The 16,046-nt window shown below is 42.4% G+C and overlaps 1 protein-coding gene across 4 annotated transcripts in view; it reads left to right on the top strand.

Annotated features, from left to right (window-relative positions):
* The first annotated feature begins 1,907 nt into the window (after positions 1-1,907).
* Positions 1,908-16,046, top strand: part of ZFYVE9 (zinc finger FYVE-type containing 9) — a 48,683-nt gene continuing 34,544 nt past the window's right edge. The window contains exons 1-2 of one of the 4 annotated variants that reach the window (XM_082228180.1): positions 1,908-2,111; positions 11,863-11,967. The gene's annotated coding sequence lies outside the window, so the exon portion shown is untranslated. The remainder of the gene's footprint in view (positions 2,112-11,862; positions 11,968-16,046) is intronic. The other 3 variants (XM_082228182.1, XM_082228181.1, XM_082228183.1) reach the window with 3 other exon arrangements.

Genomic DNA, 16,046 nt, shown 5'->3' with positions numbered 1-16,046 from the left:
TCAAGGCTGAAATCCTAAACAAATTTACTAGTTTGGGGACTGTTTATTGGACTGGGGAGAGGGCTACATTCCCTTGCTGGCAAACTTTGGCATGGTGGTGGTGGACATGCCAGTGGTGGGTAGGGCCAGAAGGAAACATGGGCAGAGCAACAAATATGAAGTGTAGCTTTGTACAGTAAGCTAGTTCTTCTGTCTTCCATCCAGGCAAGCAAGAGGTATTACTGGAGTTCAAAAACACATTCTAGTCAAGCAAAAGCATTAAGCTGTCATGGAAAGAGTTGGTGGTGGCCTGAGGAAAGGGCATGTGTCTGGGAAAGGGGTGTGGCATGGGGAGAGCCCAGGAGGGCAGACAGGCTTAGAGGGTTCCCCACCCTGTTCTAAAGACTGCTGAAATACTTGTCCATGCTCAAGTAACCACCTCCTTACTCAATTTCCTCCCTGGCACTTCCTATAATTACAGGATACTTCAGAAATAAACTTTTCCTCTTGCTGCTATGATTGTACCACTCCTCTATTGAATTCCATGATATGTCTTCCTATAATTATCTAAAATGAACCTTAACATGCCATTCCACTCAAAATCACTCAACACTGATGACATATCCTTGAAGATCCTTTATCTGTCTTGGGGGAAAACCAGTGTGAGGTTGCCGTGCAGTACATTTCTGTGTTTGGACCTGACTCAAAGGGCTGATATGTTCAAACATCTCCACACACACACACACACACACACACACACACACACACTATCATTTGATGATTGCAACATTGTGTGATGTGTATGCAATTGCACCATCTCACGAGTCAGATCGCCCACCATGTCACAGATCGTTGCAATGCTTTTAAACAGACAGTTTATTGTGAGCATCACAAGTGTGCTCAAATCAAATACATGTACAAGGATATTTTATTGTACCACAAAATACTGCCTTGCAATACATTGCAGACAACCAACCCGATCCACAAGGATAGTATGTAATAATTTGATATGCATTATTTATTTACAACATTTAGACAGCACTTTTCATAATGATTTCAAGGCAGTTTACCAAAATGTCAGCATATAAGCTAAACTTAAGTCATACGCAGCATGACTCACCTTTACAGTTCATCCATTAATTGCTTAGGATTTGCAGACAAATCTTATCTGTGTCCACTCCAGACAAGCTTACTTTAAGAATTAGATAGCAGACATCGAGCTGAAACTTTGCAGGATAACCTGATTATTTTGACCAGATATGCACCAAAAGGGGCCAAGGGATGATAAAGCACACACTGGCCGATCTCTTAGGAACAAAGGGACGCTAGGCAAAAATAAAAAAGGGGTTTGGGAAAAGCAAAGGGGTGCTTGCATGAGAGTTCGATCTGCATCAAGGAACAGGAATCCTGCATGAACTAACGTGCAGCACATTCTTCCGAACGTGAGCGCACAGCTGCGCGCGCGCGTAGGTTACACGCGCAGTGATTTCCAGCTGCGTCCTTGCTTGCGGCGGGAGGTCGACGCCTCCCCCTCCGTTTCTTTGCAATGCCCGAGTCCTCCCTTCTTAGGTGGCTGGCAAAGCCAGTTGTTTGTCCTCCTCGCGCGCCGAGAGGGGTTTCCCCAAAGCATCCAAATTGCCCTCTGGCGACTCCGCCTCCCAGAGGCTCGCGCGGCTGCTTGCTCCCTAGGCGGACGGTGCCTACCTAGCAAGCCTCGCCTGGGCTTCCGCTTGGAAACGGAGAAATATAGACGAGGAGCGGCGGCGGCGGCTCCACCACCAGCCCTCCCTCCGTCCCCGCGGCGCCGCTCTACCACGCAGCCGCGCCTGAGGAGGCCTGCCAGGCTTCCCCGCTTGTGCCGCAGTGCCGTGCGCTGCCTCTGAGGCCAGCCAGGGGGCGCTGGTTGCCGGCAGCTGAGGCGGCCTCGGAGCGGGCGAGGGAGCCCAGCCAGCCAGGAGAGGAGGCAGCCCTCGCCGTCGGGAACAGGCGGGCAAGCGGGAGGCCGGGCAGGCGCCGCGCTGGCCTTCCTTGAGCTCGGGAAGAGGCCTGCCCGGGAGCCGAGCGAGGGGAGCCTCTCCGACATGCAGGCCCGGCGGCGCTCGCTGCTGCTGCCGCCGCCGCCGCCTCCCGAGGTGAGTAAGCTGCTGGCCGCCTCCCGATTTAGCCGGTCTCCGTCGGGCCGCTAAGGCCGGGCATCCTCTCCCAGGCCCCTGTGGGGCGGCGTGAGAAGGGAGCCTCTCTTGGTGGAGGGTGGGGGGGGCCGCCCCACGGCTCCTGAGGCGAGGAAGCTGAGGGAACCTTCCCCCAGGGAGGGTGGCCCCAAAGGGGCAAGAGGCGACCTAACTGAGGGTCGGAGCGCGTCCCCCCACAGCACACCTTGGGCCAATTCCGCCGCCGCCCCCCAACTTTAGGGGCGCGAGTTTCCCTCCTTCGTACTAGGGATCATGAAAGCCTCGGGACCTTGAGAATAAAGAGGCAGACGAGGAGCTTCTCGCCCCGGCTTATCCCTCTCGCCTTGTTTGTCTGGCTTGTCCTGATGGAGCGGGTTGGGGGGAAGAGAGCCCTGTTCCCTTCATGGCAACCATGAAGGCTTCCCGCTTATAGCGCTTCCCACCCCTCTTAATATCTCAGGGGGCGAGCGAGAAGACGTGGCAGCCCCCCGCGCCGCCGCCCCAAACAAACAAGCAAGCCTTCCCACACCGCTTCTGCTAATTAGTAGATTCCCCTCCCCCATACATCCAGCCCCCCCCCCGGTAGAGCATATGCATCGCTTTTTCACAGTCCTTGCTTGTTTTTTGCAGTTGTGCATTCTTGCATCCCCTTTCTTTCCTGTCCTGCTGCTTTACAGGCAGCTCCCATTTGTTCGCAGCCCAAGTTTCTCATACTGGATCTGACGGGAATATTGCTGTCAAGGTGTCCTATTTTGTGCCCGAAGTACCTTCCCTTGCTCTGGCGTCGTTTGTTGCAGTCTGTTCACTATTTAAATAATTTGAAACGTGCCATCACTTCCGAACTTGAGCGCTTACCAAGAGGCAAGGTTACTTTTAATTGTGTTTGTTGTTGCGCTCACTTAAGTAATACTCACCTTGGTGATAAAATTCAGGTATTTTTTTAGTTCTGTGGATGTGGGTAAGTAGGTCCAGATGACTGGTTGCAATGGAGGGAATGCATATCTTGTAACATGAATAACTGGTGGGAATTACCTTGATAAGTTTGAATGTTTAGGTATTTTGTATATATGTAAACAAATAGTATTTTCATGTACTGAAATAGAAGTATATATGACAACAGAATATATTTATTAATATATTTAAACAAGGTGAAGTTCCACATGTAAAATGTCCACAAAACTTGAATGGTCTTGTGGTGTGAGTGCAGATTTTCATATCTGAACCTGCTATTTATTTGTGACTTAAGATGGATGCAAAATTTCAAAGAGCCTGGTAGAGTGAGTAAGGGAAACATGGAGGTCACACTAAAGGTTATAAGGACAGCAGGTTGATTATTTTTAGCACATAGACATCTAGAAGGATAATATATTTCTTATGTAAAATATCAAAATCTGAATATAGATGCATGAAAGTGGAGTGCTTATTTGGATTGTACTGAAAACTGTTAGGTTGTCTGAGCTTGGCCCAACATAGATAAAACTGCTTTTATTGATCAGCAACACAAAGATGCACATATGTGGTAGCGAATTAATGTTTGTTTCTCTGGTGTGGATTTAATATCGCATGCCTTATATCAGTATAATTTAATGGCCTGGATTTACTAAACTAAAAATGTATTTACACTCAATTAAACTTAGTACAGTAGACAAAAAACTTTAGATTTTGATATCTGGTAAATGCTGGCATAATTAAGAGGGCTCTTCAGTGGCCCAGAGGTCCTTTAAATGTTGCTCAGCTGCACAGAAGCATTTCATTAAAAAGGCAGCCCTCACTTGACCAAAATTTAAAGGGCCCCATAGAGATCTGATTTGTTAAAAGCAACTTTACTTCACTGATAATTGCAGCGTGTCTCATGGCATCAAATCTAGGCTTTGGTTTAGTCTCATGCTTGAAATCTTACTGGAATTTATTTAAAGACTGTGAATGTCTATGCTGTTTCTTTTTAAAAATGCAAAATATTTAATCCTTCCATAATCCATGAAGCTCTAAATCTAAGCAAATATAATTTAACATATAACTTAGGCAGGCTTTACATTATTTTAATAAATTAATTCTTAATGCATAAATAAAGGATGAACTATTCAGAGCAGATGCTTTTCAGCATGTATTCTAGCATTTATGTTCTCATTGTTCTTTTACATTTTAAAATGAAAGTGTATATCTAGACCACTGGGCTCCTTAGATGAAAAATGTAAATGGATGCAGAAATATATGCTGAAGTCAACAGGCAAATAATATGCCTTACTATAGCAGGATTGCTAACAGCTAAGAATTTTTATGCCAACATCTAACTGTTTGAATAAAGTATAACTAACAATATTTATTTTGGAATAATATTTCAAAACAGGCTTACGGGTAAATGTTTAGGATTGGAATAGCAGAAACAGTGATAAAGTATGTATTTATCCCTGTAGTTGTGAATGGTCCTGTGCGAAGGGTTATGGAAGAACTTTAATCTACTTAAGCTGCGGTCGTAACACACACCTACAAGGAAATAAACCTAATTAAGCATAGTGGGATTTACTTTTAGGTAAATATGCATAGAATTGCTTTGTTAGAGCTGGAAAGTTATAACTTGACCAATCTGCTTCATTTTAATAAGAGCATAAGAGCCTGCTGGATGTAGTCTAGCACCCTGTCTCATAGTGGTCAACCAGATGCTCTAATCAGCAGTGTTCCCCAACCTTGGGCCTCCAGCTGTTTTTGGACTACAACTCCCATCATCCCTCGCTAGCAAGACCAGTGGTCAAGGATGATGGGAATTGTAGTCCAAAAACAGCTGGAGGCCCAAGGTTGGGGAACACTGCGTCTAATGGAAGCCCATAAGCCATGTTAAAATTCTCAGTTTATACCACCTTTGTATAAGCAAAGTTATGGATATTAGGGCGCTATATTATACTTTTTTCATGGTGCTGGTATTAAGGCAGTTTTTAACCCACCAGCCCAAGCATGCTTAAGTTAGTAGTTTGTGGTTTAAAGTAAAAATAAACACAGTTTATTTGTTGTAAATATCCTTATCAAGTGGCTTGAAGGCAATTTTTACTCACACAGGAGACCAAGTGGCTATTTACAAGCCCTATACAAAGGTGTTGAAACAAGTCTCTAGTAATTTTGACTTCATTTTGCTCAATGAAACGTGGGAGTTGATGCAAAGGTTTTTGGAGCATGTGGCCAAGAGTGAAATTGTGGAAACTGTTTGAAATGCTCAGTGAACAGTAGTTGCCTAAACCTTTTAATTTATGTAAGAAGATGTGAAAGATGGAAGCAAACAGTGTTTCTCTGCCGATGGAAGGCATTTGTTATAGAACTAGAGGCCTGGCAATTCTTCCTCCCTGCCTGCTCCCCAAAATTTGCTGAGGTTTTGGGGAACCCCTTGGAGCAAATTTCTGGGGGCTTGCAGGAGGGAGGAGGGAATTTATTTCCTCCACCAATGAAGCAACACCAATTGAATTCTATTCAAAGTAATACAGTATTTAATTTTCTCCATCATTGTGTGTTTAGAAGGACTCTGGGTAGCTGTCTTATACAAGTCAGACCATTGGTCCACCAAGCTTAGTATTGCTGCTAATGGTATATCCAGGTAGGGCTGGAAAAGACTCCTGACTGAAACACTGGAGAGCCAGTTCCTAAAAGCCAAGCTCTAGCAGCTTTGTAGCTTAGGATGCAGGTTTAGCTGCTACTGAAGTAGAGTCATAGGGTGTGATTGATTATGATTACATGTATGTTTATTTTAATTCACAGTAAGTCTCTCTTCAAGATGACCAATCACAATAAGCATAGGAAAATAGTTGAGTCATAAGTACTGTGACCTATTTATTTGTTTGAAGTATTTATTTCCTGCCCCTTCATTGTAAAAACACTGCTCAGGATATGAAAGAAACAAAACAAAATTGCATATTTTTAAACAAGCAAGATTGGGGAATATCACAGCAGGGTTGTGGGGTCAGTACAATAAACACATCCGTCCAACAGGCCAAACTTGCCCCAGAACACAAGTGTCTTCACTATGTACTAGACAATTATTTGTTTCACCCAAAGTGCATAGTGAAGACACTTGTGTTCTGGGGCAAGTTTGGCCTGTTGGACGGATGTGTTTATTGTACTCCTTTGAGTAAGAACTTCCACAGCTTAGATGTGATTCCAAGAAGGTTGTCTTCCACATCTCAACCAGGAACCTCTCTTCCACTGGTAGAACATAGAGAAGAATCTCTCCTGGAGATGTTAATAAGGAGGACTGCTCTGATTGGAGGAGGCAGTCCTTTAGATTAAATAATAAATCTTTAAGGTAAAGGTAAAGGTACCCCTGCCCGTACGGGCCAGTCTTGCCAGACTCTAGGGTTGTGCGCTCATCTCACTCTAGAGGCCGGGAGCCAGCGCTGTCCGTAGACACTTCCAGGTCACGTGGCCAGCGTGACAAGCTGTATCTGGCGAGCCTGCACCAGCGCAGCACATGGAATGCCATTTACCTTCCCGCTGGTAAGCGGTCCCTATTTATTTACTTGCACCCGGAGGTGCTTTCAAACTGCTAGGTTGGCAGGCGCTGGGACCGAAAGACGGGAGTGCACCCCGCCACGGGGATTCGAACCGCCGACCATGCGATCGGCAAGTCCTAGGCCCTGAGGTTTTACCCACAGCGCCACCCGCGTCCCTAATAAATCTTTAGATAAAGGTAATTAACAGTAGCTGGAATTGTAAAGAAGTACGCTTTCCCAACGGAATATATATTGTATGTTTTTGATTAAACAAAAATAGCTTTTAAGAACAAGACCCTAATTATATACAGACTTTGCAAGTTCCTGTCAATGGAACTTGCTTACCAGTACTTCAAAGATTCAGTACTGGTAGGTTAAGCCTATTTTGAATAATGGGAAAATAATGGACTTTTGTAGAAAAAAGAATGCTTTGCTCTCAAACTCCTTAAAGGCATCTGGCCTCAGAAGGTCTGGCCTTTGTATTCTGTTTGTAGACATCTTTTTAGTAATAGCTGTGGAAATTGAGCTTCATTAAATGACCCATTTAATTTTTTTTAAACCAAACCTTCACTGCCTCCATCTAATTAAGAAGTTGAGTGGAAGGTTTGTTTTAGTTCAGTCTGTCCGCTCCTACGGTGAGATTGTACTGCTACTTTACAATTTTTTAAAAAAACAACAACAGAGATTAGTTTATGTGCTGTGGAAAACAAAGCATGTATCCAGAAATGTAATAAAAGGCAGTGTGTTTTTTTGTCTTGGTGCAAATGTTAAGAAGGCTGGTTCATATGTCAGCTTCTTAGTGAGTGTACCTGAGGCAAGTACTCATGCTGCAAATTTTGCATAGTATGTATGTGGGGGGAGGATAATTTCTGTCTGGTTCACCTCATACAGTTATCTGTCACATTTGTTTCAGTTGGGAGGAACAGCTGGCCTAGAGGTGCTGTTTTTACTGCAACTGGTACTTATAAACTAAAATAGGAGGTCCTATATATTTTTTGTGTTTGCATACTGTTGTGACTTCTTGGATAAGCATTGTTTACTTTTTGTGGTCCATTACTTTCAATTGCTTTAGTGCAGATCTAGGCCAGTACAAGAGAAGAAGGGTTAAATGCATGTCTCAAGCACAATAGCTTTTGTTTTGTCACTGGAGTGGCAGATGGGAAACCAGAATCTCTTACATTCCCGCATACATTGACTATGGGGGAGAGGCATTTACCATCAGCTGATGATCTACCTTAAAATTAGACTTCATTTGAGCCTGTGCTTCTTGAGTGTTCTGTAATAAAAAGCATGTTTATTGTATCAATGCACTCTTAATATTTTATACAGATGATTACATTTTGAGCTAATGTATGCTGTAGAATCATCTTCTAAAGTGACTGAAATTCATATAAATATATGAAGTAAACCTATGAATTGGTTGTATTTTGCTTTATTGCACAGTATTCAAATACATCAATTTTCTAGATATGTTAAATGTCTCTTCTGGTATATAGCCTTTTTTGTTAGAACATCTGTAACTGTCAGAAACCTCTGTGTTGATCCCCCCCCCATAATATAGCAAACATAGAAATCCGTAATGTTCCCTGTAAAAGGCAGATCAAAGTGCTGTACAAATCTCCTAATAGCTGTGCCTAGCTATGAATGACACTTCCTCGTTATAAACACTTTCATATTTTCTGATTTCACTTTGCTGTGTCAAAATTTTGCTTTGAACTCACTCCTAGCTCTGTTCACCTAGCTGGCTGTACACTGTTTGGTATACAATTACTATGTAGGATCAGTAGGATGAAAGCTTGTTTAGATGTTTAGTTGTCTTATGTTTGCAGTACTGTTCGCACCAACATTCAAAAATTCATAAGACTGAAGTTAATTATTCTGCATCTCCCAGTCCTTACATCGCTCCCTGTCCTCCTATTCATTCTGCTATTAAATTGAGAGTGAAGATGGCATAATGATTCTTTTGTGTTGTTTATCTCTTCACCTTGTTGTCATGCTGCCATGCCCTTTTGCTGGATATTCTGCATTCTTGGTGTACGTTGGCTCATGGGACTATTGGGTCATGAGAAGAAATGTTTTATGTATATGCCTGCTGCACTTTGAAACGCCAAAATAAGCCATTCCCCAGATAGCCTTTTAGTAAAATGTCTACTCACCACAAAATATGCACAGTACTCAACTTATCACCACTTTGGCATAACATCCATCACTCATTTTCACTATATAATTGCACTTTGCTCTACTCATGCTTAACTCTGATCTAATTTCTCTCCACCTCTCTACGTTTGGTCTCCGTAATTATTGATCATAGAATTGTAGAGTTGGAAGGGATCACGAGGATCATCTAGTCCAACACCCTGCAATGCAGGAATCTTTTGCCCAACATGGGACTCAAACCCATGACCCTGAGAGTTTCACACTCTACTTACTGAGGAAGGAAGAACAGTGTTGAAAGTCTATATTGATGATGGGACCAGGAATAGGAAAAAGCAACACAAAATATTTTGACCAGGGACTGCATCATAGCATAGGAAAGGTGGAGAGTAGGGCTAGGTGATAAATCAGTGTATCATCCCAAATTGTTTTTGAATCCACATTGTGATAATTGTTTTGACCTGGCAATATATCATGAGGGAAATTTGGACAAAAGGATTGGAAACTGATGACTTCCCCATGGGATGGCTCGGCTGAACGAAGACTTTTCTCTGCAGGAAGGGGAGAATCGCTACTGCTGGGATTAAAATATGTAGAGCAGGGGTAGTCAACCCTTTTTATACCTACTGCCCACTAATGTATCTTTCTTGATGGTAAACTTTCCTTACTGCCCACCAGTGCTCAATGGAAGGAGGATTCAGCTTGTGCCGTAGAACCCCCTACTGCCCACCTAGAATCCTGAAACGCCCACTAGTGGGCGGTAGGGACCAGGTTGACAACCCCTGATATAGAGGGAAGAGGACTTCCCTCTCCCAAATCTCACACACACAAGTTTGGAGAGGGGCAGGCCAAACAGCGCACCACCATCTCCCTGCTTTGCTCGCTTGCTTGTCTCCCTCCCCAGTGCCACAGTCCCTTCCCCTTACACTGAGGGAGGTGGCAGACGTGCATCTTTGCCTCAGAGCTACTCCCCCACCACCACCCCTGCCGCTCCCGTCCCTGCTACCACCTCTTCTCCCATTCCCTCAGTTCTGTGGTCAGCTTTCCCACAATGTGGGAAAATCCGTGAAGCTAGTCAATGCTTCTCAGTTCCTGTTACTTGTCTTCTGCATGAGCATGGGTGTGCATGCATGCATGTGTTTGTCTGTCTCTCTGTGCTAAGAATCCCTGTGCTAAGATAGGGGTGGGGGTTCCCCCTCCAGGGTCTGTATCTTCTGCTTTTCCTCTCTATTCCACACCATCCAGAAATTGACACGAGGTTTGGCTCCTTCTTCCTCCCCACCTCTCTCTGTCTGGGTAGTAGTTGCCAGGACATTACCCCATTTGCTTCTACATGGTTCCATCCTTATTTCAGGCATTGCTATATATCTGTATATCACAGTATTTAGCTGGTATATCACGATGTTGAAAACCAGATATCGTCCAGCCCAAGGGAAAGAACGGTGTGCAGGAATGAAGTGATTAGGACCCATTCCCATTGGCATAATTTTGAGGATTATTGTAGTCAGTGAATACACACAGTGGTTCTGTGGTGTTGAAAATGTATTTTTATGTAGTGTGGTGGGCACATACCCATAGCCTTGTGGTACATCTTCAGGAGAAGAAAAGACTAAGGAGTAAACCCTACACCTATCTGGAATGGAGTCTGTAAGATGATTGAATGATGTTTTGTACACCTCCTTCTGGCAACTCCTGCAGCCAAGCTGGTACCAAACATATTGCTCTGCTTTCCTTAGCAAGGCTGAGAGGAGGTCTTGTTGTCTGGGCAGCCTAGGACCTGCCCAGACTTTTGCCCTGGAGAAGTCACTTGGGTCTGCCATTTTTAAAATGTCTGCAGGCATCGAAGTATGCCAGTCAAATTGATAGTCCTGTTCTGTATGATTATTTTCCATTACACATTACACATTTGTATTTATTTGGCTTTGGTATTTAATTTCTCATGTCACTCTAGTAATTTGAGTCAGAGAGGAGGGAAGGTACACTAACCAGAGGGACAGTCACCAGGTGGCTTAATTGAATGCTTCTGTGGAAAGATGTACACCAGGGGTGTCCAAGAGACTGCGATCTACTCCCACTATAAATAAACTGGCAGTGATCTACCCATTGGATTTGATCAGAGCTGTTGAGCTTTTTTGGGGGGAGAGATCAGAGTAGTTGAGCTTTTTTTAGGGAGAGAGGTCAGATCGACTGGTAGATCGCGATCGACCAGTTGGACAGCCCTGATGTACACAATCTAGGAACAAGGATACATTGAAGAGCTCAAGTTGCAGCCTTCATGTTTTGCCATCTTCTGCATACTTGTAGCAAAAACTTATTCCTGGTTATTTCCTTAAGACTATTTCCTCCATACTTTGGTGTTAGTCTCCAGCCAATCTGGTAAAAAGTTAATCCCATCACAGAAAACTTGGTTTATTATAATAAGAATGTCATGTTTCCTAATGAAAGTGAGAACCACTATAGATTAGGTGCTGTAAGGTGCCCAAATCTTTTATTACCTGAGATGAATAAGTACAAATTTCTATTGTAGGCATAAGCAAGTGTTACCAGTTAAGCTAGTGAGAAAATGGCAAGTCTTTTCAAGTTTGTGTCTAGCAACTTATTGTGATGCCTTTGTAGTCTTAGGGCTTGGTTACTCTTCTGAAGTTGCTTTTGACTGTGTTTCGGGAAGCACATTTACACAAGGATGCATGGCCTCATAAAGAGACTAGATGCAGTTCAGGACACTGATAATAAACTAGTTTAAGCCCATCTTACCTCCTGCCTCTTCATGAGATCAGATGTGTGCTGTCTACACGTTATTTGGGAAAGGATAGTTGATAGTTCATTTGTGTAACTACTGTGGAGATTTGGCAGCATGTGTTGGAGACAGGGAATAATTGGTATCCTTTTGGTGGGGGGCTTTCTTTGGTGGCCACTTAAATGTAGTGGAGCGAAGGTTATGTTATCAAATTGTTTTTAATAGGTTTCGGAGGGGGAAAATCTTACCCTAACTTGGATTTCAAGATGAGGCAGGCTGAAAATAGCTAAACTACATACAACTAATAGCAGCTTTAGGAATTCTAATGTGGTGTTTGTTTCATTTTTAGGATCAAGCAGAATATACAGATTCAATTCAACTAGCTGATTGGGCAGTGTATATCATGGATAGACATTGGTTCATTCGTTTCTTTATGCATGTGTAGGAGAAAAAGGTAAGAGGATGGCAAATGACAGTATACATCTGGAATATTTGAATTAAGAGAGCACCTTTAAATTTGCATCCTTGGTATGCTTCTTATATTGCAGTCCTAAACAGATCAGAAATTTATTTATTTATTGAGTTTCTGGCCTGCTGTTCCTTCTAGGGCAACAAACAACCAAGCAGGAAAACATTTTTTCCACCCCAGAGCCTTCCACAATAAGAGTTATGAATCAGTCTAATTTCTAGTAATGTTTCTAGGGTGTTTTGTTTGAAGCAAGGACAAGGAAGCTGTGGCCGTCGATATATTGTTACTTTTATCATTGCTGGTCACAATAGTGTTCTGCAATAGAATCATGCATTTTTAAATTTAAAGTTTAGAGTTTCCTGTTTGTAAAAAAATTATTATGGGTGGATTGTGAACTGAAGTGTATTTAAGGCCAAGTTTGCCTGCCTTTTCTTTAGACTCTGTTGTGGGGTTTTCCTTGAAACCTAGCTGTGGAATCAGGCACTGTCACTAAGTTCTTGATTTAATGTATTTTGGTTGCCTTCTCCAGCACAAATGCTTGCAGGATAGATTTGGGAGAAAGTTTTAGAAAGGTGCACATAACAAGCTAGCTTTTTTGTTTCACTTGTGAGGCTACATATATTGAATGACTGGGTTGTCTGGTTCATTGTCTGCATGCAAGGCCTACTATTTTGCATACCAGCACAGACTTCTTCAATGTTTATTTGGATGGTGGCATTAAAAATTGCAGACTTTGCTTCTGCTTAAAGAATTGGTTGATCCCTTGACTGTGTGCAGGAACAGGTCAGTTGTGTGTACTACACTTTATTGTTACAGAGTTAATTTTAAAATTCTGTGTTCAGATTTCCTTCCCTATATAATAAACACTGTTGTAAGATATACAAATCTCTCTTTTAATTTCTATAAGGTCCTTGATCTTGAATAAGTTATATCAGTCACATTGCATTTAATACTTTAGTGTGAAATAGTATTACTTCCTTGGCTAATATGTTGGCTTGTTTTGAGTTGTTGTTCCAGTCCACCAGGATTATGTGGTTGGCAAGGCTTAGGCTAAATGCTGTATCCTGTCATGCATTAATCTAGGTTAGAAACTGTAGAAGTTGCAGATTCAAGAATGCAAAGCACAGTAGACAAAATATTATTGAATTAACAGGAGTCATCTTTTAAAATGTCCATTATATAATTTATTTGACTGAAATGGTCTAGAGCCCATACTACAGTAAAGCTCACTAGATAGCTTTGGACAAGTCAGTGATTTTCAGTATAGCTTTGTTTCCTGTGGGGTTGTTAAATGTTCTATGAAAAAGAAAGGAATATATATTTGTATAAAGTGAAGATTTCTGAACTGTCACATCTACTCCTCTTTGCAATTATTGTTTCACCTCATCCATTCAAAACTTTTTTATGTAGAGATGGTTTATAAAGTTACTTGGCCATTGGGAAGTTACCGAGATTATATATTTATTAGGTAATATCTCCCAATGTGTCCTTGTAGTTCAAATCTGTTATACGGATGAGAAATGACTGGTAGCATTCTTGGGTCAAACATGCTTATTGAGTTGTGTGTGTGGTCGGAAGACTGATTACCATATTTTGCCGTGTATAAGATGCCCCCATGTATAAGACGCCCCCTATTTGGGGGGACTCCAAATTAAGAAAACACCCCTCAGCATTACCCATGTATAAGACTAGCCCCAATTTTAAACCTATTTTTTTGGTAAAAAATCCCCTAGTCTTACACACAGAAAAAACATGGTAATTTTTCCTGATTTGATACTTCAGTCACTACTAATTGAAATCCTGCTGATTTCTGTCTGAGTTAGTAACCGGATGCAACCCTGAGCCTGAGTGCCCAGGTTTCTGCAGTGGCCAGGAGTGCATCTGCATATCTAAAGCCAGTGTGCCAGCTGTGCCCTTTCCTAGAGATGTCTGATCTGCTCACAGTGACACACACCTTAGTTACATCCCATTTGAATTACTGTAACATGCTTTACATGGGTCTGCCTTTGAAAAGTGCTAGAAAACTTTTAAAGGGCCCAAGGAGCTCCACTGGCTACTGGTCTGTATCCGGTCACAATTTAAAGTGCTGGTTGTGACCTATAAAACCTTATACTGCTTAGGCCTAGGCTATCTGAAGGCCCAGGGTATTTTCCCATACAAACCTATCTGGGCTCTTGAGATGTTCGGGGTGGCCCTTCTCTCATTCCTGCCATGCTCACAGGCACCTTTTGTGAGAACGCAGGAGAGGCTGCTCCCAGACTTTGGAACTCCCTTCCTGGTGAACCTAGACTGAACTATGTCCTTGTGGTCCTTCCTCTGGCAGGTGGAGATTGATTGTTTTATTCCAGCAGGCCTTTGGGAGCTGATTGCTTTTAAGGAAAGGGTTTTTAATAGTGTTGTGCTGTTTTTACCATCTGTATTTTAATAGATTTATTTTTTACATTGTTTTAATTCCATTGTTGTTTAATTACTTTTCAGCTATTACTGATTATATCTTTTTAGCTTTCAGTGTTTTAGCTGTGCTTGTACAATCTGGACAAATCTAGTTTTTATTCTTTATCCCAGAACCAGGGCTCAAGGCAGCATACAAAAATGCAGAAGGTGGGGTCTAGATTAGGACTGATGCCATCATGTGATGGCACTAGGGCTCGCTGAAGATCCAGTAGATCCTGAGCCAGCTCAGTGCCCTTCCCCCTCTCCCACTAGAGCACACACACACCTGGTCTTGTGGGTAGAATGGGGGAGTTCTGCTTTGGTAGAAGGAGTAGATATGGAGGCTGGCAGTGTTAGGCAGTAAATTAGTTTCAGTAGTTGATATATATTAATTTTGTTTCAAAGTTATTAATAATTGCCATTGTGCAGCTCACTGAATATGTTCATCTAGGAAGTCCTGCAATGTTTCATATTTTACATGGGATCTTAATTTTAGTGGATACGTAAAAGAATAGATTGGTACATTTTCTATCATCATGCCAGTCATCCTGCTGTCCTTTAACCAAATTTATATACAGTGGTACCTCGGTTTACGAACTTAATCCATTCTGGAAGTTCGTTCTTAAACCGAAACTGTTCTTAAACCAAGGCGCACTTTCCCTAATGAGGCCTCACACTGACGTTGCCCTTCCACCGTTCCGATTCCATTCTTAGACAGAGGTAAAGTTTGCAAACTGGGACACTATTTCTGGTTTTGCGGAGTTTGTAAACTGAATCGTTCTTAAACCGGGCTGTTCTTAAACTGAGGTACCACTGTCCTACTTAACTCAAACAAGAACTCTCTAAGTTGCTTACAAAAGACTTTTATTTCCAAAAGTTAGCTAAGAGTGTGATTCCAAGTGAGTTGTAGGTTGGGGTGTGAAGTGACAGATTGTATTCTATTTTTAATCACATGTTGGCTAGCACTGGCAAGGTTGGAGGTGTACGGACAGACTTGTCTTCTTCTTGGCTCCCAGGGAGCCTTTTCTTTTTTAAAAGAATCACCCCATTGGTTCTAATGGAGAGGGAAGTTAGATATACTAGTTCCAGAGTGGCATGGATGCGGACCTGATCCTGTCTCGGCCAGTCATACTCTGCCCTTGGAGTGTCTTGTTTCAGTGCCTAACATTGATTACTGCTAGTGAAAATAGAACTGTGCCTATGGAGCTTTCCCACATAACGTCCCCCCTCCCCAATGGAGAGATCTTCACTGCCATCAGAGGGGCTCCTCCATGGATCCCTAACCCCCTCCATCCATTAGATCTGTGAGTTAGGACTCCCCTTCCCCTTCCCGTCTTTAGAAAGAAAAGGAACAATATGATTTTATTAGGGTTTTTTAAAAATAATAATAATACTTGCAGTTATTTAACTGATAAAACCAAAATAAATCCTTAAGTCCCTTCTTAGTCTAGAAGGCTTCTAATTTATTTGTATATCTGGCTGATATTGAGGAGGCATTAGGAATTAGAGGATCAATACAGTTTCATCATCACAGTTTTGTAATACTGGGAAATGCTTTTGATTTTATAGGAAATAGTCAAACTAGCTTAAATTTTAAGCTTGGTAATAATCTCTAAATCTTGTGATGGGAC

This window comes from Podarcis vaucheri, assembly GCF_965113315.1.
Source record: "Podarcis vaucheri genome assembly, chromosome: 6".
Taxonomy (NCBI): Eukaryota; Metazoa; Chordata; class Lepidosauria; order Squamata; family Lacertidae; genus Podarcis; species Podarcis vaucheri.
Note: the sequence above shows the minus strand (reverse complement) of the source record. Positions and strands in the feature narration are given on the sequence as shown.